This window comes from Panthera uncia (assembly GCF_023721935.1).
Source record: "Panthera uncia isolate 11264 chromosome C1 unlocalized genomic scaffold, Puncia_PCG_1.0 HiC_scaffold_4, whole genome shotgun sequence".
Classification (NCBI taxonomy): domain Eukaryota; kingdom Metazoa; phylum Chordata; class Mammalia; order Carnivora; family Felidae; genus Panthera; species Panthera uncia.
In genome coordinates, this window is record NW_026057585.1 from 12066227 (window position 1) to 12089655 (window position 23429).

Sequence of the window (23429 nt, forward strand, 5' to 3'; positions counted from 1 at the left end):
CTTTGCAGACTGTTCTGTGTCTTCCTACATGACTTGGCAAGTCTTTTGGATGCCAACATTGCCCAGGTTTCTTCCATTGCTCCCTCTCTTACGTTGTTGAGGGTCCAGAAAAATCCCAAGGAAGAAGAAAATTATGTGTAATAAGTATGTACCTTCATACTTGGTGTCAGTTATATGGGAAAATTGAAGCAAAGCAAATGTCTGAAGGTTGATACAAAGATGACCCTGCTCTCAGAGAGCTTATAGTCTAACAACAGGGGAGGGTAGAATTCTCATTATTAGACCCAGAAGAGTCAAGTGTTAAATAAGGGCATTTTGTTTTCCGTATGTATTCTCTATTATGTCCAATATTTTTTTGTCCCGGGACAGACTGTAATTTCTACTAATCAGCCCGTACATACCCATTGTTCTTATTTTGTGCTCAGCAGTGTGGATCCTAATTCTTTTTCCTAATAGCAGCTAGTTACTCAAATGTGTTTGTGCTTTTGGAATGTCAGCACATGCTGCATCACCAAAACAGAGGCCCTCTTGTTTCCATCTGGAATTTTACTTCGTCTAAAAAGAAAAAAAAAAAAAAAAGTGCAGATTTAGGCTGCCTTCTACCTGTAGTAATTAGAACAAAACATATTTTTCTAAGCCTCCGGTTGATACAAGAAATACCTGTTTCTAAGTTTTCTGGTCATGCAAATTTGGTGGTAGATTCCACGAGCCATAATTTGTATTTCATGTTTAGGAACTAAATCTTTAAATCCTTTGCGAACATTTACAGAATGAATTAAGAGATACGGGATTACAAATAGCCTCTTAGAACCATGCCTTCCTGCAAGAGAATTCTATTCCTCCAAGAGAATTCTGTTGGACTTAGCAGAAACAAATTAGTACATAATTCTCACTGCTGCACGCCTTCTATGGGCTGTGGGGTATGTATGGGCCCACTCAATCCTCAGCTCACCCTTCTGTACTTTCTTTTATATTAGAACCTTTATCAATATTGTGCCTTTCTCTCCCTTAGGCCCATTGATCATGTATTTAGAAGTTCCATTAATCGCAGCCAGATGGGGCACATTATTATTATTTTTCAATCCTTCTGGATTCACTCTGCATGATACCTGATAACTTGAGTCATGAGAGGAGAAAAAGCCAAATGGAGAACTCCGTCCTCTGGGGACAGTATTGTCTTTTAAAATCTAAGGTCAGTGAAATCATTGTTCTGGAAATGAAGCCACAAGAGGAGGGACAAAGCAAATAACCCAGAAATCTGATTTCAAAGCGCACCACTGTCAGGGAAATGAGTGTGTGTGGACCGTCCCTCACCCGTGTCTGGTCCAATTTGGCAAAATAAACGCCTTCAGATGAAGATAAAGAACACAGGTTGATTCATGGGCACCATCTCATTAGCCTTTACGATGTTGGTGAGACGTAGATGCCAGGTAGTCCTGGTTTAATTTATACCTATTCTGCTAGCCATGAAAACAAACATTTCCGCATGACCTGAGTCTGAAAGCAATCAGGCACCGCGTGAGGGAAGTTAGTCAGAGGACTGGAGAGGGATCAGGAAGCCGAGCTAAATGATGTTAACCGCACCTGATGTCTTCAGTGTTCATTTGGTTTCTCCAGAGAAGCTGAGGAACTCTGCAGAGGAAAATGCTTGTGTTGCCTTCTGGTTTGTGGTGATGGAGACGGAAGTAATTTGGAGAGAGAGGGGCAATCTCTGGGGGCAATTTATAAAGCTGTTTGAACTTTATATGTCTAGTCTTGAGAAAGTAATGAGTTTGTGATTTTAATATGCCTCTCCCTGCAGGCACTGTCTGTGCCCGCGGGAATGCTCTGCGCTCAGGCCAAGCTCTCATCATGTGTAGTACCCCCAGAAGGAACCTAGCAAACAGTACTCCGAGGCCATGCTGTGCATGTATGTGCAGTCAGACAGGATTAGACAGCTCCACGGGGCACACTGCACAGGCAGCCCACATCTCTGGAATGCCTGGTGTATGAATTAAGGGGCCTTTACAATATTTATGATATTTTAAGAATAGATAGAGCATATATATCACATATATTTATTTAAAAACAATCTGTAAAATCTGTAATCTGTAAAATCGGCAGAGGAGGTACCCTCACACACTTTGCACAAATGAAGAAACTACACGCATAGTTGTGCGATTTAAGGTGGTGCGATCAGGAAGCCCTCTTGCCTTAAAGTGAGACCCCAAGGGCTATAGAGACCTCAGTTCTGCAAATTGGCTCCATCACCCCTCCATGAGTCGATTCATTTGTTATTCACAAATATTTATTTGGTGCCTCTTACATTTCTCCCTCTTGCTTCAGTGGAAACAGTGTCCCCATCTCTGGAGCTCTGGTTCATGCTGTTCAACCTTCTCCCAAACTTGGCTTCACCAAATATTATCTGTCTTGGCCATGTACTCAATATCTTCCCACCCTGGAATCTTTTTTTTTTTCTTTCAAGTTTATTTATTTATTTGGAGAGGGACAGAGACAGCATGAGCAGGGGAGGGGCAGAGAGAGAGGAAGAGAGACAGAGAGAGAGAGAGAGAGAGAGAGAGAGAGAAGCCCAAGCAGGCTCCACACTGTCGGCGCGGAGCCCGACTCGGGGCCTGAACTCACAAAACTGAGGCCATGACCTGAGCGGAAACTGAGAGGCTGACGCCCAACTGATTGAGCCACCCAGGCGCCCTTCCCCACCCTGGAATCTTTGATTACTAAGTAAATGCTTCCTCCACCATGGGTCCATCTTTAGCTCTATTTGCCCCTTTCCATTCAAAGTCAAGCTTTTTAGACAGAAGTTGTCTCTGCTCCCTGACCCCTCATGTATTTGATATTCTACTTCACCGCATCCCACCATCATCCGGCTTCTGTCTCCCTCTCCTCACTGAATAGTCCCTCACTCCTGGTTTCCTTGTCAGCCTTTAGTTCTCATCCTACCCACTCTCTGTGGAATATGATGCCCTTTGACCGCTCCCTCCTTCTCCATTTTTGTGATGCTATCCTTCTTCTTACCTTTCTTTCCATCTGTTCCCAGTCACGTTCACTGACCTGCCTTCCTTCTGTCACTTCTTAAATCCTGCTGCTCCCCAAGGTTCTGATCTGAGCCATGACCTTCTCTCAGCATCTAAACTCTCCCTGGGTTATCTCAGCCAACATCTTAGATTTAACTGCTTCCCCAAATCCTTCTCTCCGGCCCAGATCTATCTCCTGAGTGCTATTCATACTGTAGTCCAGGTACAGTTGTTTTCTCAGGAGGTACATTTCTTTCTGCTCACATTCCATCCTTAGAGAACCTGCTACCCACCAGCCTAGAAGGGAGAGCCCTAGAACCCACATAAACTCCTTCTCTACCCACCAGCGGTCACCTCACTGACCCTCACTGAGCCAATTAGATTTCTCTCTCCCTAGAATTTGTCATTGAGACTTGAAGACCTAGAGACAATTAAGCAGAGATCTAAGTCTTGTAGAATTGAGCTAAGGTCAGTCTCTTGATGACCCTAAATCCATGTAATCCATATTCTGGTAGAGCCGTAACTAAGCCTAGAAGAGAAGCAAAGAGAATGAAATGGACATGAAACAAAACAATCATACTGCTTCCGTGAGAGATAGTAGCTACTGACAAATTTCCAGTATGTAAATTTCCCAACTCTACCTCCTGCCCCTGAGTTTAATGAGATTCTTCTACAACCTTCCAGTAAGCCAGGATTTTGTTAGCCAGCCTTATGGAGTTTTCTGATCCACACACAGATGATCTCTCTTGTGTATACCAATCTCTTTGCTAGAAATATCTTATTAGATGGTCTCCAAACTATCCAAGGGACCTCACACTCAACATGTCCGACCCAGAGTGACTCATTTCCTGCACTCAGAACCACATCACACCCTAACCGTATTTCATAATTTGGGGAATGGAACCACTTCTCCTTAATCCTCCTGTTTGGAAGTCTGAGGATCATCTAATCTCAGACTTCTCCTTCTCCCTCGCTTTTTACAGCCAATAAATTCTCGCCACAACGTCCACCACCCGCTCCACCTCCGAGTAGTTGCCGTATCTTATAATTTCTTGCCTATTTTGCTGCAGTAGCCTCGTACATTTTTCATGCTACAGCCCCAGTGATGTCTGGAAACCACAAATATGCTAATGACTCTCCTGGCTAAAATACTTCAGTGACTTGCCCTTTATCCTTTGAGAACAAAGCCCAAACTTTCTAGCATGACATCCAAGGCCCTTCATCATCTAGCCCCTGTTGACCTTTCTAACCTCATTCTTTATCCCTCTCTAACAGGTGCTGTCTGCTTCCATCACCCTCAGTTACTATGAACTCCTTGCATGTAATATGCTCTCTCTACTCCTTCACATTTGCTGCTCCCTCTGCCCACGCCTTTTTTCTGCCCCACTCCACCCATCCACCCTCTTCTCCTCAGCTGGAGCATCACTAGTTACTTTCAAGACTTACTTTAGCTGGTCTTTCCCCTCGAAGATCTCTGGGAAGTATCCTTCTTTTTTTTTTTAATTTTTTTTTAACGTTTATTTATTTTTGAGACAGAGAGAGACAGAGCATGAACGGGGGATGGCCAGAGAGAGAGAGGGAGACACAGAATCCGAAGCAGGCTCCAGGCTCCGAGCTGTCAGCACAGAGCCCGACGCAGGGCTCCAACCCACGAACCGGGAGATCGTGACCTGAGCTGAAGTCGGACACTTAACCGACTGAGGCAGAAATTCAGTCTTGACAAGTATGTAGAAAGAACCGAGTGCAGCAAATGAGGAGGGGAAGGGTGTTTTCAGCATCCTGCAGCCCAGACCAGGTTGGTTGTCCTCCACAAGTTGCAAAAGCCGTGACACTTTGAGGTACCTCTGTTCAGAGGCTCTCAACTCTAGATTCGTAAAACAAATGCACTCCAAGGAAACTGGATAGTTGACTTAGCAGTGGAAAGCCCTAAAATAACATGTCAAACTTTTGCAGTGCTTACAAATATTTTGGATTCAATAAAACCCCAAATATGTCCCTCTCTTGGAAATTTTCCCTCTTAATTTTGAAACACATGAGTCGTGTTGAGGAAGTTAATCTGTGCTTTCAAGTCAACCACACTTACCTCATTCACTTGCTGTTTTAGAAGATCTGTTTATTATTCCAGGAACCTTCAAGGTCCTTATTGTAAGCTTGCAGACTTAGAAACAGGAAATCAGATTTTATCTCAAGTGTAATTTTAACCTCAGCACTTAAACATTTCCAGTAGTTTCTAGACTTCATCAGAGGGCTACTTCAATCTCCGATCCTTGGAAGTGTTCCACTTGGACAAGAGCTCTTGTGCTTAAACTGTACAGAATTTGCCTGTTCGTATCTCTACGAACCCTCAGTCAAAATGATTCCCAGCTCAAAATTACCTACACATCCTCTTATCTGTGTGGAATCTGCCGGAAGCAAGCCTGCAGAAGGCACCAAACTTAAATCATTGCAGTCACTAAGAACCATTCACTTAAAGCAAGAGTTTAGCTACTGATAATGCCAAGCACACTTCTTAACAAAACTTCAAATATGGATTTTCCTCCTTGCAATAACAGCAAAAGAACATATATTTACTGGAAAAGAAAAACTAAGCCTAAGGGTTGCAAATGGGTCTCAATCCATGTTATTCATTGCAACTCCTTCGGGCCTATTAAAGGGGAATTTAGGGAACCAAAGAGTAAGATATAATTAATGTAACTTGGTGTTGGTGATTTACTCAGTGACAAATTATAAGGCTGCTACTATAACAGGTTCCCACTGGCTCAGAAGGAACAAAGCTCTTCTGTTTTAAGGAAGGGTCATAATAGCAATTCTCAGATACATGTCATTTCATCTTTCCCAACGGTTGTACACACCAACTGAAGAGACTTTCATCTGGAATCCTATTTGCGTGGTCTCCACTTGAAAAGACTTTTAACATATAACGCTCTGGAAAAACTTTGTATTTTGAAATATAGATTGTTGTCCATATCTGTCCATATTTTCCTGTCTCCTACCTGGGTTGTTATGAGCTGACCTTGTCCGCGTCTACAAGGGTTAAATCTGACATTAAAGGGACACTTCCCTCCTTTTTTTTTTTTTTTAAACATTTGCAAAACACCAGTTCTATTCAAAATAAAGAGCCAACCTGATTTAAATGTACAAAACCTTTTCCGAGAATATACGGATGGCGAGTGAGGATAAGAGAACATGTTCGGTACTCCCATACCACACAGCCGGAAGCCACAAAACACTTGGATGCAAATGTCCCTCACAGCTTTATTTGTTTTCCAAAAACCGGAAACCAATGTATAACGGGATGGATAAACAAAATCATAGTACGTTCACACGATGGATACTACTTGGCAAAAAGGAATACATGGTTCAACCTGTCAGAAACTTAATACCAAACGAAAGCACCTTGAGGGGCGGTTCCTTCCTAGCTGGCATCAACGTATCTTGATCCTCGGGCCTTTTTGAGAGATGATGCAGATCTTGTTTAATAAGCTAGTAGAGATGACCACACAATACTGCCTCGCAACAAAGGGGGTAGATCACATCGCTAAAAGCCTAAATCCAGTTGAGATGATCTTCTTAGTAGAATGCACAGACATGTTCTTACCATGCTCTTTTGAATCATGGCGATCCAGAATTTAAAGAACTATACTTCACATTTTCGCGTTCCTTTCTCTCATGTCACGTATTTCTTCAAAGAATGCCCGTTCTCCAAGGAGAAGCTCACAATCACTGGGATTTTTAAGTCACAAAACTGGTAATTGTGAGTCATTGGCTGATTCATCTTCTAAAGTAGCTAACCCTCTCATTTTATAACACGGACCTTTAATCCCTCCACTGGTAATTCAGAAGTGATTTGCAGCTGCTTTATAGCACCACTATTGTTCGTTGTTAAAAACATGTCAAGAGTTTAGAGGTGTTTTCAAAAAAACAAACAAACAAACAAAAAACAAAAACAAAAAAGAAAGCTTCAAGTGAAATCAGAGATTGCCAGAGATTTGTAGTAGGAAAGCAGTGCTTTTAGGTAAGCAGGAGTCGAAATTTCGAGTTAATATTTTAATAATTATGTCTTTGGCCCAATTTCACTTGGATTTCAGTCCAACAATCCTCTCTTGAAAATATTCTGGGTAAATCAGTGTCTCCCCCCCATTCTAAAATGCCACCCTAAAAATGATGGGCTTTTTATTGGGTTCTGAAAACACTTGAAGAACAAACCAAAGTGAATAATCACACTCGTAAAGCAAGAGGAAAACCCTTATATAATGCAGTCAGACACCTCTGAGCTTTCTGGCCAAAAGCCAGACGATTGCATACAGCTTTACTTAACTTCCTTTGTCAAAAAGACCTCAGGGGACGGTGGGGGGAAAGAAGTGTCTAGCTTTCACTGATCATTCTTAATCTCATTCCCTCGCAAGAGCCCAGCTCTACTAATATCGGGTGATTCCAGCTTTGTATGTGGGTAGGAAATGGGAGGAACCCCTTCCTCTAAACCCACACTTCTATGCAAAGGCATCTTCGGGAAGAGCTGTATTCAAAAACCTCATAATCTCGCTACTTACTGGTCCCCAAGGACCAGCGGCATCAGCATTACCTAAGAGCTTGCCAGAAATGCATAATCTCAGACTCCACCCCAAACCTACCGAATTAGAATCTGAATTTTAATAAAATCTCGAAGTGACTCATAGGCACATGAAGGTTTGAGAAACCCTGCTGGGGCGTCTGGGTAGCTCGGTTGGTTCAGCGTTGACTTCGGCTCAGGTCACAATCTCACAGTTTGTGAGTTCAAGCCCCGCGTTGGGCTCTGTGCTGACAGCTCGGAGCCTGGAGCCTGCTTGGGATTCTAGGTTTCCCTCTCTCTCTGCCCCTGCCCCACTTGTGCGTGTGCGCTCACTTGCGCTCTCTCTCTCTCTCTCTCAAAAATAAATAAGCATTTAAAAAAGGAAAATGAGAAGCACTGCTATCAGAGTGCCACTACATCACCTCACTCACCTGTGAGCCATCAGAGTGGATAAATAATATCTTAAATTCAAATCAGACTTAAGCTAAAATAATCCACCTTGATTCCATATAAGTTTGTTTAGCAAAGAATGCATGTTGTTACCCACGAACACTAAGAATTGAGAAGTGACCATCCCTCAATAGCTATACAGCCCTTGGTAAAGCCCCAGGTTTGGACTAGTCTTCATGAGTGTCGATAAACTGGGGAAATAGTAGCTTTCACGTACTAAATGCCAATAATCAATGACAATAGCCATTTTACCAGGCACTGTTCTAAGCCTGTACCGTATTAACTTGTCGAATTCTGGAAACCACCCTGAAAGGCAGGCTCTATTATTATTGCCCCCATTTTAAAGATGAGAAAGGTGATTGATAGAGAAGTTGAGTGCCTTGCCTCAAGTCATAAAACTAGAGGTTGGCAGAGCCAGGATCCGAAGCCTACTCCAGAGCCCAGAGGCTTAACCGTGAGGCCATATTACCACCAAATGCCTGGAGTACGATATCTCTGCCCCTCACAGCAGCCCTACAAGGTAGACAGTATACAGTTGAGAACACTGAGGTCTCCGAGCCAGCAAACGATGAAGCCTCTGTGTTCCCCTACCCCCAGCCCCACCATGATTCCATGCCGGCTTTGAGCCACCTTCAGTGTTGCAAATCCCAACTATTCCTGGCAGGCTGGCTACATCTCAGCCTGGTACGATCAGAGCCCAGGACTTCAGTTCCTTCTGTCAGTGTAACAAAGGTAAGAACGCCTTATCTCATGCCTTCCCCCCTCCAGCCGAATTCAACATGTATATTTTATCTGTATTTAGCACGGCATATTTTACAAGGCTGGGGATTCAGCCCTGTCCACTGTGGTTCTTCATGTATACAGGTCAAACCCTGGTCCCGAACACATATGTCTAGCAACGTGCTTGCCCTGGAGGGCCCCCGCCCCGCTGCCTCACTGGAAAGCCATGTTTTAGTCATTAGTATTCTGGTCAGACAGGAAATCTCCCTTGCAGAGCTGCGGTGGAGGGGAATGAAGCTTTGCACACTATAAATAGTGATTTTATTAAAATGTAGAAAAATTGTTGAGAAACAGAAGAGAGGTGGGGGTAGGGGGTTGCCACGGCAACTCAACCCTCCCTCAGTTTTCAAAGAGCAGAGAAGCCTAAGGAATAGTAAATAGAGAAAAGGAACCAGGTGACACGTGATCACAAATGGAATGAGACAATCAGAGGGACAAATTTCAGACTGACTGACGAGCTGGGAGGCAGAGGGTGGGCCTCACGAGGAGATGTCCTTCCTCCAAGTGCAAGGAGCCTGGTAGAGGTAGATCTTTGTCACCACCTTTACCGCATGGCTCAGCCACACAGGTCACCAAGCAACAAGGCCGTGGACAAACGATTTATGGATAAATGAGTATCTCTCACGAAGAAGCAGGAATTCTCCTGGCATCCTCCCAGGAGCTATCCCCCATGACCTCTGTGCGTATTTTTAGGTATTGGCTCTGGGACCCCCATGTTTCATCCCCACCCGTTACCCCAGGATTGTTGATTGACTCCAGGCAGATCAGGAAAGATCAAGATGGTCCAGAACTCCACCGACTTATTTGACATTAGATAAATTCCCATGTAACAAATTCAAAATATATTATTGAGGAAAACTAGGATAAAAGGATAACCTTTATTCAGCACTTACAGGTTACCTAGTATTTGCATATTCTCTCATTTAATGCATGGGAGAGCAGCCCCAGCAATCTGGGATTACTCAACCTTACAGTAGCCGACGAAACCCGGTATGCAGCTGAGACTGAAATAAAGTGATTACTCTCTCCCGCACGCAAGAATTTCCCATCTCTCCTGGAGAACGGAATTCATGCTGATGGCCTACCTCATCTTCAGTCTGGCGTCTTCACACATTGTGACAGTTTGAACAATGCACCATCCCCACTAATTAACACGTCAGCTTTTGGGGGTGGGGAGAGTGGAAAGAGTAGGGGGAGAGAGAGGGAGACTTCCCTGTAGATACACACAAGCTAATGCGTGTGTATCTTTCTGCTAATGGAGAAGAGCAATGCTAGAGATAAACAAAAGATTGTCCAAAAGTCATTTTGAAGACTGAAATGCATGAAGTTACTTTGTAGCGGAGCTTGCCAGCAGCTGTTTCAGTTAATTTTTCAATGAGATTGCATTTCCACCCCCACGCACTCTGAAAGAGATAGCAAGGGGAAGGTAGTTAGGGGGAAAGTAGTCTGGGATTCAAAGCTGGCCCCAGATGACCCACAGCTCACCTTGCAGCACTGCGAGCCATGCCGCGTGACACCTGGGGTTCAGCGTTCACTCTGCCCGCCTCCCCACCGGTCAGACCTCATGCACACGAGGCAGGGCTCAGGAACTCCGACATCGTGGCTGAAGGGAGGAGTGGTGCCAAAGAGAAGCTGCCTCATGAGGCAGGGTGAAGGCGTCCTTGGACTGGAAAAAGCATAATGCAAAAGAGGGAAGGTTCTGGGTGAGATCAATGCATACTTGATCACAATACCCCAGAAGAGCACCCGCTTGGAGAGGTAAGTTCTGTAAGTCCATAGACAGTCAAAATGGTGCATAGTAGGTCATCATCAGAGAGGAGAAAGCTGACACTTGGAGAAGGTAGATCATGAATTTGAGCCGAACACCAAATCTTTGGGGCTGATGCTCTCAGTAGTCCTCTCATTTCTTGAGGTAGGGGGCAGGCAGGAGGAGAATCGGTAGGCATTGATTAGAAGGGCATTGCTACAAAGTCGAAATGAGAGAGAATCTAGACTATATGTTTGCAGCCTTGCCTGGGGAGTTGAAAAGGGGCACCAACATTCACAAGCGCAAACTGGGAAGCCACAACTAGGTTGGGTTTCCGGTACTGAAGCCAACTGTGCAGTGGCTCAGTGACGCCCATTTCTACCAGTCATCGAGTGCTGTCTTTCCCTAGTTGTACCATACACACACACACACACACACACACACACACACTATTTCTCTAGTCTCCCCCTTCTCTTCCCTTTTCTCTTTTGGAAAGTCACATACAATTATCCTTTTTTATATTAGCTGCACTTATCTATCCAGGGCCAGTGTTAGCATTTGTCCAGCTAAGTCCCGGGGCCCCAGTTGCCAAACGACTTCCCCCGAGACTGCACTAACACACAGCCGAGAAAAGCTTATAGCAATGGTAACCAGTATTTACTGAGCACCTGCTTACAACGTGGAAAACGCTGGGATAACAGCTCTCATGCATTCAGGTTCCTGAATGTCTCATCCAGTCCTTAGGACAATGCAACAACCTTGGGAAGTATTACCATCCCTACTATGCAGGTGAGACTCTGAGACGGAGAGGGGTCAGGAACTCCCGGAAAGTCACAGCACTGATCAAGGACTGGGTTGGAGAAATATGACCTGCTTCCCCTTTGCCTCCCCAGCATTTTAAATATATTTAATTTCATCTAAGTTGCGTGCCTTAAGAATAAATGTTTTCTGTTAAGCTATCTTAACTGGTTCAGTATTCAGTTCATAATCAACTGATTCTACTTTGTAATTAATCTTTGTTTTCTCAGTGATGAGTTTATATATGCCTTCTCCCACTCCCCGTTTCTGCCACTCACATCAATTTCTTCATATTCTGGTATCCGGCAAACCATCCAGCCTCCTTCTCTTGTTCTCTTTTCTGATCTTAGTTTCTTGCATTAGGAAGGTAGGCGGGACTGAGTGAGCTCACAGCACATCTTTCCCTTCATTCTACAAAGCACCTCGGGTTTCCCATAACTCTTTGAGCCACCTCCTCCTTGCACTACCTTACTCTCTCACTCCTTATTTTCCCTTATTCTTAAATGTGTGGTCCTCACACAGTCTGGGGTTTTTTTTCCATATAATTCAAAAATTATTTGGACCCGGCAATATGGCATCATCCCGGACCTATATGCGGACGCCTCTCCGAGGTCACTGGCTTTTCTTGGGTCTTACCCTCTTGACATCTCCATTTTTGTTGGTTTCCATGACACGGAACTGCCTTACTTCTCCTCATTAGTAATTATTCCTCTTTAGCCTTCCTCAGGCTCCTCTTCTTCCGTCTTTCCCATCAGTGTTCTGTTGCCAAGGTCTAGCCTTAGCCCTCTTCCCTTCTCCCTCAGTCCCTTCCTGTGCCATGATACATTCCCATTCTATGACTGTCTTTGGAGCTAGCTCCTAATCCATATCCCTGTCCTCAGCCTCTCTCTTTGGCACCTCCATTTCCAACAGCTGGCAGGTCACTGCCACTGGGATGACTCACTGACATTTGCCACCAAAACTGTCCCGGCAGAGCAATTTCTGTTACTGAACCAGTCCCTTTTTCTGACTTGCCTATTTCTGGCAAATATCACCATGTCCTCGGTCACCCAGGTAGAAAAATGTGCTGTAATCTTGGACTCCTCTGTCTTCCTTACCCACTAGATTCTCTTAGCTTTAAAATAAAACAAGATTTGACCTCCAATATCCCCATTTAGGTACCTTTAGTGACCCTCTGTTGCCTGTCGACAACGTGCCAAGTCTCACTTTCGTTTTTCATTTCCTCTCTCCATTGGTAGCTCAAAGCAACCCTTCTTATCCTAGTTTGCCCCAACCAAATTAGACCCTGCCCTGTTCTCACATAAAGGCGAAGCTTTCCTGCTTCCCTGCTCTGATCCATACTGTTCCTGACACCTGTGACACCTTCTCCTCCAAAACACACAAGTCTTTTCTGACCTTCCTACCCACAACTTAATGAGTCTTAAGTTTTGGTGGTGTTTTTCATGCTCTAAGACTCTTTGTTTTTCTCTATTTGTTTCACCTCCTGAAGCACACTGTGGATTCCATGCCTCAAGGATCTCTGTTTTCCCATAACCCTTACATGATGTGTGAGTGGCAGATTCTCTTGTATCCTTGATGAATGGAATGGAGTCGGGGCTCAGTGGCTGTAAGGGAAGAACCAAGTTGCCAGGACCTTCTCCTCTCCTAAATCCAAGCACATATTCTTTTAATTGTCCTACTTTCTCATCCTACAAATGAGCCTCCTGTTCCCCCTATGGCCTGAATGACTGCCATCTCCCTCTGTGAGTGGTGAGATCTTAGGAATAATGGCCACGACTATTGAACCCTCCCATGTGTCATGCACCATTCTAAGCAGGCACCCGTTTTAACTTCTTTAAACCGCTAAGAAATCCTGTAAAGTATCTCTATTTTACAGATGAGGACATTGAAGCACAGAGAGGTTATGTGGCTTGTATACATTCCAACAGCTAGTACGAAAGGAGCCAGATTCTCACCCAAATCTCTGGCTCCAGAGCCCATGTCAGACCACAATGCTACGATGAAATGCAGATTCAAAGTGGGGAGATTTTACTTGTAGGTTTGGATGGCCAAAATCTCAAAACCTGGATGGGTCTTTCGTGTGTGGCCAGATATGTACAGATGGGCATCTGATCAGGAGTGTATGTGCAGTGGAAAGGGGGACGCGTGTCTGTCTTCGTACTCTGCTGTTCAGCTGGTGCTTGTGTATTTGCTATGATTTCCCCAACACAAACTTGCTAAGAGAAGCCAGTACCATCCATGACTTTATTCTGCCACTGGAGTCTACTCCCGGGCTTGTCACATAGTTTATGACCCACAATTTGAGGGCTGAATTGTATTTTCATGTATAAAATGTTCAATCCACGCATCTCTGTTAAAGCTTCTGTTGTCTGCCCCCACTTCTCCCAGCCTCCCGACTCACACCCACTCTCTTACAAAGCAGGTGCTGTTCAGCAAAATGTAAGCAAATCAGCTCTGAATGTCAAAACACGACTTTACTCAATTATTAATTTGGGAGAACCAGGAGAACAGCAAATAAATATCCCAACTAGGTCATGCTGTGAAGTATGTGAAATCCTCTTAGATCTAATATTTAATTTACACTCTACTGCCTGAACAAGTTTCCAGCCCCCCAGATTCAAGCCAGAGGCCATGAGACATGGCGTCAGATGATGACGCCAGATGACGTCAGATGAAGACTCAGCAGCTATAGAGGCCCAGTGCAAAGGCCAACACTAAATGAGGGACAGCTTCCCAGGAACAGGTGCCCGAAGGGCAGAGGCAAAAATGCTTCTCTAAACAGACCAATTAGCTCAAACACAGGAACGAGAGCTTGGGCCCTGACATCTGGATAAGTCAGGCTGCAGGTCAGGGCTTGGCCTCAAGATTCTGCAGGCAGCCAGGTTCTGGACCAACATCAGCTTCTTACCGCTCTGTGCTATTCAGGCCAGCCAAAAGGGAGATCCACGCATGTGAAGTGCCACCTAGGGCTGAAGCAAGTGGGCAGGTGCCTGACAGCCGCTCTCCGGCTGTAACACTATGTAGGTGTTGGGGCCACAGCGAATGCCAAAGAGGAGAAGGGAGGAAAAATGGAGGAGCGGAGAAGCAACAAGGGAAAGAGACTCAGAGTGAATCCCCTGCTCATTCCACTCACCCCACTTCACCTGCCATCCTTTGTACCCATGTCTACAGCCATCATCCTCTGATCCCCACAGGCTGCCTTCCTGTGGCTCCAGACTTGGGGGGTCTGCCCCCCACCTCCCCCAAGCTTCTGCCCAGGCATGTGTGGCACACATGGACTATTTCCCTTGTCCTTCTGTGCTCATGAACTGGAGTTTCACTCTCTCCTCTCCTCTGATACCTCCCTGAGCAAGGATATGTCCACTCTTAGCTCAGCATCCCAAGTACGTAAAGCAGGCTCAGCTTCTAGAGTCAGGAAATGCATGAAGGCTTAGGATACGGAAACAAATCTTTCAGTCACCTGTTTCAGCAGGGGACGTCTCAGGGCCTGGTGGGAATCAGCTGTCAAAGTATCTTTCATCAGACCTCCCGAAGGGCACCCATACTGCTCAGACCCCACCCAGAGGGAGACCCAGGTCCCAGACAGGTCCTGACATACCGAAGGCTCTATCACAGGGCTAAGGAATAGGGATGGGTTTGGCTGCCCCGGGGCTGCTCAGTCTGCAGAGCTGACTGATGACCCTATGCCAGCTAGTGAGGGAGGAAATGCTACCAGTGAACTCAAAGTAATCCTGCAGCAGAAAAGGAAGTGGCAGGTAGAGCTGGAGCCCCACCCCACTCTGAGCATGCAACAGCTTCCCAAGAAGGTGCAGGTTACTCAAAGTAACACATTCTTTCTGGCTCCTCACAGTCCCTTTTAGACAAAATCTGATTTTAATGAACATCAAGGGCAACCCTAAACCGACACCTTTGACTTGGTCATTGGGGATGGTCCATGGAGAACTGGCACATGACCCCTTTATTTCAGAGATCTTTGGTGGCTTTTCTCTTCTTCAGTCCTCGACTTCTGCAGGTCTGATGTTGGTGATGGAGCCCCAAGACTTTGTGAGAACGCCCTTTCCACTGTTGGACAGCTCCCCGGGCAGCTAATAGTTGGTGAGCTCTGGTCAAGTGCCCCACTCTGCGTTAGCCACTATCCATGAGTTCTCTAACCCCACCAGGTCAGTATTGTTATAAATCCCATATTCAGAAAAGGAAATTGTGGCTTGGAGACGTTGACTCACTTGCCTAAGATCACGGTTGCTTGAAAGTGGCAAAGCCAGGACTCAAACCCTGAGCTCTTAACTAGAACAGAGTTGCAAACTGCAATCCCTCCAAAGGGCTGGGTACCTGTGAATCAGTGAAAGCCATGCCGGTGTAAGAAAGGTGGAGGAGAGTGGCATCTGTGATGACCTGGGAGGGGGCAGCTGCCATCCTGGTACCGTTTATTGTTCCATGACAGAACATGAACCTGAGTGATCAGCCCTTCACGTTTTTCAAGAGAGGTTATAAATACAGATGTATAAGCATAATTTCTCAATTTGTATTGTTTACTGATGGAATTTTTAAAAATCGTGGTGCAAGCGAACACCGAACAGGTCTCGTAACCACATCTGTGAGCAGGTTTGTGACTACGCCCATTGTAACGCTCCTCTAGAGCCCAGGATGTTAACCACCAGGTTCTGTTGTGTTAAAATGATCAGACAGGTGTATCTCTGGCGGTTTGCAGTTTTTCTTCCTGTTATTTCCGTCTGCTGGCCCCAGTTCCGCCATCTGGAGCAAGAAGTGTTCCAAAACACTCTCCTGTTCTCTTCTCTAGACTAAATATCCCCAACGGCCTCAAGCATTCCCTTCCTGGTTGGTTTGTAGGACTTTTGCCATACTGGCTGCTACTCCAGGCAAGCCCCACACACACTCCCACCTGCTCACATCACTCCCCAAACCCACTGCTGGAAACTGAGCCATACACTTGAGGTTTATCTGTGTCACACAGAGCAAGGCAGGCTCCCTGACCCACTAAGACTCAACCAACCATGGAGCTCAAAGACACTTGGCTTACTGCGAGCTCAGGTTAAGTGAAGAGATTCTGGTCCCTCTCCCCAGTGAAGGGCTTCTCAGTCTCCGAGGTGATTTCACTGTCGTGAGGAATGACATCCTCAGCCACCAGCCCTTCCCACCATGGTCCCAAGTAATCACCCCAGTCCTCGCAGGGACTGCTCCAGGGCTAGCCCACTAACATGTATGGCTGTCAGGCCCACACCTGGATGACATTCCCTTCAGTGAAGAGAATTTGCACACGGCACCAAGGATCCATCCTTCTGTGTTGTGAAACAAACCTCACCCTCCTCCCCAGTTCCTCTCTCCCAGTATTTGGGGAGACTTTCCCCTGATTCATCTTGCCCACGCAAGAGTCACCCCCATTTCCTGACACTCACTGCCCCAAGCATACCACGTGGAGACTAAAAGCCTGGCTGTCACCACCTGTGGGTCAGAAGCAAAGTGGGGGGACAAAGGTGAGAACCCAGTGGGTCTGAGGAATAGGTCCAACAGCTCAGCTCAAGCCCTCCACACTCCGTAGCTGTGGGCCTTCCATCTGCCTCTTTGGTTCCAGTCCCACCTCCTAACTTCCCTTCTGAAATCAGGAAATGCAAATCTGGAAAGCTGCTATAGAAACTGAGAAAAACAAAGTAGCCTATCTTCGACTCTTGCTCTGCCTGCTGGCCCTTCCCCACGGCCACAGGGCCCGGGACTGAGCAGAGCAGCTGGGTTTTCCCCTGAGCAGTGACTCACAGATGTCGTTTCTCTGGCACAGACTCTCACGAAGGTCCCAGCTGGGAAGGTTGCCTGGTGGCCAAGTGATCCCTCACAGCTGCCAGCCCAGGGACAAGAGATTCCAGCTGGTGCTAGGTGACGAAGAACAGGTCTGGGCTTTATCCCTTGGCTACAGGACCTGTCTGTCCCACTTGCTAGACTCAGGATGTAATCCATCTTCGAGGTTACTGAGCACCCAAGCCCTCAGCCCATCAAAACCACTTTAGTAAAATTCGATTTCTGGAAGGGCACCATGACCACCTCAGAAGAGCACTGGCTTTTCAGTGGGCTCAGGGCAGGGCTCTGGAGCTGCCCAGTTGCCCGCCAAGTGCCTAACATTCAAACTGACAAGGGTCCGCAGATAAGGACGCACCACCAGGGACATGCCCTACAGCACACAACAGCAAAAGGCTCGTGCAGGGTAAGGGCCAGGCAAGACCGAATTTTTTTTTTAATGCTTACTTATTCTTGTGTGAGAGAGACAGAGCACAAGTGGGGGAGGGGCAGAGATAGAAGGAGACACAGAATCCGCAGCAGGCTCCCTGCTCTGAGCTGTCAGCACAGAGCCCGACATGGGGCTCGAACCCATGAACTGTGAGATCGTGACCTGAGCTGAAGTCAGACACTTAACCAACTGAGTTACCCAGGCGGCCCTGGGCAAGACCAATTTTAACGTTGCTTTGGACAGCTGAATCCTCGCTCCGCCCAAAATCTCCTGCAGAACTGCAGTACTCAGATCCAAAAACAGCTTCTCAGGGTGGCAACCAGGAGCCCGTCCCCACTCAGACTCCCCTCAGTCCTGCCCCTGGGGCGGGGGGGCCTTAGCCTCTTCCAGGGAGTCACTCGGACTCCACTTGACATGGTCGAAAACCCACGGTTCAACCCCTCATTGCACAGAGGCTCGCAGAACATGCCGTGCGTTTCCCTAAGTCACACAGTGACTACATATTACAAATTCAGCCAGCATAAAAGGGCTTGCAGACCAAGCTTTCAGTGAACCGAAACGTCCGTCCAAATGGGCAGCTCGCGCAGGTAGGAGTAAGAGAATCCACACATGAGAGTAATTTTAATTTTTCTCAGCCACTTTCTAGTTGCCTGTACTCAGGCAAGCCACTGTATCTCGGCGGGCCTGAGGGGAGGGCTAGGTCCAGTGCCACCAACTCTTGTCGCCTTAAGGAGACCTCACCCTCCCCTGCAGTCACTTAGTCTGCAGCTCTTTCATCACCGTAATGTCAGGCTCCTGTGCTCTGTCCATCCAGCACCAGCACCTCTACCTCTTCCGCTCCAGGATCCCACATCCGGGCTCCACTTGGGCTCCCCACCCAAGGTCACATCCAGGACTTTGATAAAACCTGCCGCTTCTTGGGAATGTTAAAGACTCCAACACCCCATCTCACCCAGCCCTCAAGCTCTCCCAAATCCCCCTGCGGGGCTCTGATAACTTAGCAACACCTTCCACCTTCGATCACTTTCTTCTCCCCCAGCCTATCCACCTCGTCCTGTCTTCACTCCTGCCAAGAGGTTGCCCAGAGCCCTGGACTGTTGCCTTGAGTACTTTCTGGCTAAATTCTCAGCTCCAAGAACCCTTACTATACTGCTATCACTCTCCAGCTCCCTCTCCAGCAAATCACACCCCAGATCGGGTTGGAGACTACGGTGGCCTCCTTGCTCCTTTCCCCAGACAGTAGAGTCTTGATGGAGAAGATCACAGAGCCACGAGGACAGGAGCACTGCCCCATCCTTCTTTCTTACCACACTCTGGACAGAGCTCAGTCTGCCTCAGTGGCCTTCTTTCTGGTCCAGGCTCCAGAGCCCTGACTCCACCAGTCTGGCTCTCAACAAACCCCATCTCCTTCTCTCTCATCAAGTAAGGGCCCCAGGCCTTACCTCATGGCTCTCCCTCCACCTGTACTCTGATGTCCTCCCTCTCTGAATTCTCTTCTCTTATTTCCCCTACATCCCTAACTACTCATGCTGGACCCATTTCCCTCCATACATTTCTTCCATCCCAAACCAAAAAGTCTCAAACGAGACACTTCTTTAATCTGACATTCCCTTCTACCACCACCCCTTTTCATTAATTCCTTTATATTCAGATTCCTTCAAAGGGCAGCCCTGAGTCTTTTTCCTGTCTCATTTCCCACTCCTCCTTCTGCCTATGGCCTCAGCCTCTGCCCCACACCGTCCCATTGAAAGCATCACCCCAGTGTTGCTGACTCCAAATGCCTGAGCTCAGCTGCCTTTGACTCTGCCACCTGCCGCCACTGGGGCTTCTATGCCATCCCTGCCCCCAACTTACCTTCTCTATCTATGACCCTGCCTTCTCCATTCCCCTTGTGGCTCCTCCTTCTCTTCTAGGTCCCTAGATGTCCCCGCTTTCCCCTCTTCTGCTCCCCTGCCCCTAGTGTCATCTCCTCTATGTTGGAGGCCTCATCCATGCAGACTCCAGATCTCCTTGGAGACCCAGCCCCAGCCTGTCTCCTGAACTCCAGGCAACATCTAAATCCTCCTGCATTACCCACTCAGGTCTGCCATGGACCCCTCAGAGCCTGCAAGGTCCACCCCGGTCACTGAGCCTGTGACTGTACCCCAAAGTATCTCTTACCAGTTCATACCCACATTGTGTCAGCTGGGACAAGCAGTATCTTTCCCTCTGGCCTCCTCACCTTCTGCGTCACTTGTTCCCATTCCGTCCCTCAGCAGGCAGAGTGATCACCCCTAACAGGAAAATCCAATCATGTCACCCCTATGCTTGAAAGCCTTCCAGGCTCTCTACCTCCAACAAAAGGTCCAAATAGCCTTTGCAGAACCTGCTGCACAGACACTACAAGATCTGGCTCCTGCCACCCTCTTCACGCACCTCTCCTGGATCTCCTGCTCAGGCGGCCCCGTCATAATGAATTCCTTATAAATCCCTTGGCCTTCCATGTTGTCTTCCCTTCATGCTTTCACAAGTGCTGGTTCCTCTTCCTAGTTCTTCACATGGCTAATTCCCACTGGCCCTTCAGTGCTCAACTCTTAGTCACTGATTCTGGAACCTTCCATGGCCTCCTCCAGCCCCTCCCTCTCTGTGCTCCCACAGAGCCCTGCACTTTCCTCCCTCGTGGCACTTCTCCTGCACCACAGTAATAGGCTGTTCACTAGCCTGTGTCCCCATTAGACCTTGGGGGTTTTGAGGACTGGCATTGGGTCTATCTGTATGTTCCTAGTACCCACAGTCCAGTCAATGCTCAACACATTGTTCTGAATAAATGAATGAATGAGTGAACAGAGAGGTCGCATTTTCTCAGTAAGCCTCAGAAGGCACTAGACTTCCAAGAAGACTAAAAATCTAATTTTTCTGGGACTTTTGCCTTTTACAGTGTCCTTCCCATCCTGTTCAACAAGGAGCCTTGGGGACATAGGGGATCTGGATTGTTTCATCCGAGCTGCTCTCCAGGGCACCCTCTGCCCTCGTCCCCACACACCATTGTGTGGGGACCTCCTCCTCACTCCCTTTGGCTCACCAGTAATGATTAAGGGCTCAATGAATGCAGGGCACAGACCAGAGTAGGGAAAAAGGACTTGTTTTCCTTTGAAGAGAAAGACTTACTCTTGCCCTCCCTTGCTAGGGTGACAGGAAACACCTGAAGATTGTTGATAAAGCATCATGAAAACAGGTCAACCACCAAACCTGAAACCCAGAGAGCACTTACCAAGAAAGGAAATGTTGATGGGGTACTCAGTAGAGTGAGCCTTCATCTGGTGCCAAACCAGTGAAGACTTCCTGAGAAGAACTTTGGGCTGGGTCTTCAAGAGGCTGAGAGAAATAGAGGGGCAGCAGATATGAGCATCGATGGGTGGGTATTAACAGACAGGAATGATGTGAGCAAAGACAGAATGGGAGATGCCTCGCGGGCCATGCCGAGCAGTGACAGGCATAAGACGGTGAACTTTGATGGGGACACATCTTAAGGGCCCAACGGGATTCTGAACCTTCACAAAAAGCAACATGGGGGTCTGAAATGGAGTGAAGGTGAAGGGAAGGTGCTCTGGGAAGGATTCTGAACAAGTACCCTGCAGGTGTAAGATGACCCCGGGGCAAGAGGCTGGAATCTGTTGATTGAAAATTGAAAGGAAGAGGCCAAAATCAAAGCACCAGTTGTGACTCCCAAACAGCACACCAAGACCAGAGGGGCAAGGGTTAGTCCCCTCCTTCTCCAGGGTTTCAGAGACCCTGCACTGCACAGGGCATTGACCTGCCGACCTTACTTAGGCCAAGCAGCCAGAGAGCTCTGTGCTGCCATCTGGTGGTGGTGGAGTGGACGACCGGTCTTGGTCGGTCCAGGACTCACCATGGCGGGATGTGGCCAGGGAGGGTGTTGGGAGTAGACTGAGACTCTTCCGGGAGCGTTGAGGTGGGAGGTGCTGACACTGGGGTTCTCAAATCCTTACTCTTTGTAAAAGGTGCAGTTTCTTTGCTCTTTCCGTTGCCTCTTTTGGGCCCTTATGTAGCATAGAGGCTGGCAGAGTAGGCATTTTCTTTTTAATAGTAATAATGAATTAACAGTTGTTGAATGCCTACCATGCACCAGGTACTTATATATATATTATTATCTAAATTATTCCTTATAGCAACCCTGAATGAGTATATTATGATTTTTTTTAATAAAAGAAGGAACTGAAGCCATGGGCAATCCTCTGAGTTACTGGGTAAATACTTACTGAGCACCATTGTATGTCGTGCTGTGCTAGGCACTGGGGATGTGGAGGTGAATGCCAGGGGTAAGGTCTGCCTTCCTAGAGCTAAAGGCCTGGAAGAGGAAAAAAGACATTGTGCATATAGTACCTTAGTAATTAATTGATTTTATTGTGATTCATACACTAAAAAGGAGAAGAGATACAGAATACTTACAGATATTAACTAACTTTCGAGTGCTTTTAATAAAAAATACATATGCCTCTTCCAGCCTGACTCACATTCTTCTGCATGACGTGAATGAATACTCTTTTCTTCTTTGGTTTTTACTCCCCTACTTTGGATTCTGTCTCCTCATGGAATCCATATTTTTTTTCCTCTCTCTTCCTAATTTATTCTTCTTTTCTGCCAATATTATCCCTTCTATCCTTATTATCATTTGTTGAATGCATCCCTGCATAAATGAAAGAAAGAAAGAAAGAAAGAAAGAAAGAAAGAAAGAAAGAATTCATGGACACAAGTATTGCACAAACATGTGTCACCCATCCACTGTGGGTCAGACACTTAGTGTGCTTATGAAAACACGGTTCCTGTTCTCGGGTTGCTCACAGGCTAGTGGGGACAAAAACATGGCAACAAATAATCACAATACTGAATAAGCACACAGAGGAAAGAGAGGGCAACAAGGCTGAGGTACTTAACTGAGCCTCTTTCTTGGGGTGATCTGTAAATGTAAGCAGCATCTGGCCAAATTCTGGCTGTCCCAGCAGATCCTTTGCACTTTGAAAAAGTCCTATGATGGTTAAAACCCATTTATGTTGTGTCAAAGGTATGGGTGCCCTCCTTACTTTAATTTACTAGTTTATTGGAATACCTCCCAAACAAGTGGTTCCAAAACTTAGTGGCCCTTGGGATCGCCTGGGGATCTTTGCAAATCACTGATGCCAGGCTTTTACCCATCCCAGACATTCTGAAAGGCAGCCTGGACACCAGGAATTTTTTTTAACTCCCCCAGGAGATTCTAATGTGCCGCCACATTTGGGAGCCAGGGACCAGCTCCTGGGTTTGAAGGGCACAGCCATGACTCCCAGAGGAGATGGCTCTGCTGGGCTCTAAGTCAACGAACAACATTGTGAGGTTGTGTCCACCATTTCACAATCATTTCATGCTCACTTTGTACCTGCTTTGAGCACAAGTCAGTCCATCTCTGCTCCCAAGGATCTGGCTGAGGGGAGATGGGTCTAAAACATACGAGAGACTCATGTATGGTTGCTAAGGTGCAGGATGTCCAGGGCACCATGGGGGCACTTTGATGGGGTATCTAATCCGGACTCCCGCCCTTTATGTCATCTGCTCTTTTCCAACCCTCTGCAGAGAGAACTTGCCCAATAAAAATGTCCGGGGCATCTGTTATATTATCAGACAGCAGGTGCCAGGCAGTGTATGTGGCCCCTGAGACAGGACAGGGATGAATAAGATAAATACCTGCCCTCAAGGAGCTCACAGGCTGGGGTGAACAGTCTTCCCCTCTTCTTCCTCTCATATGAAACAGCTTGGGGTGGACCCGTCACTGAGTAGAAACCAGTGCTGTGGAACACGGAGGGTGGTCAGGTCAGCTCTGAC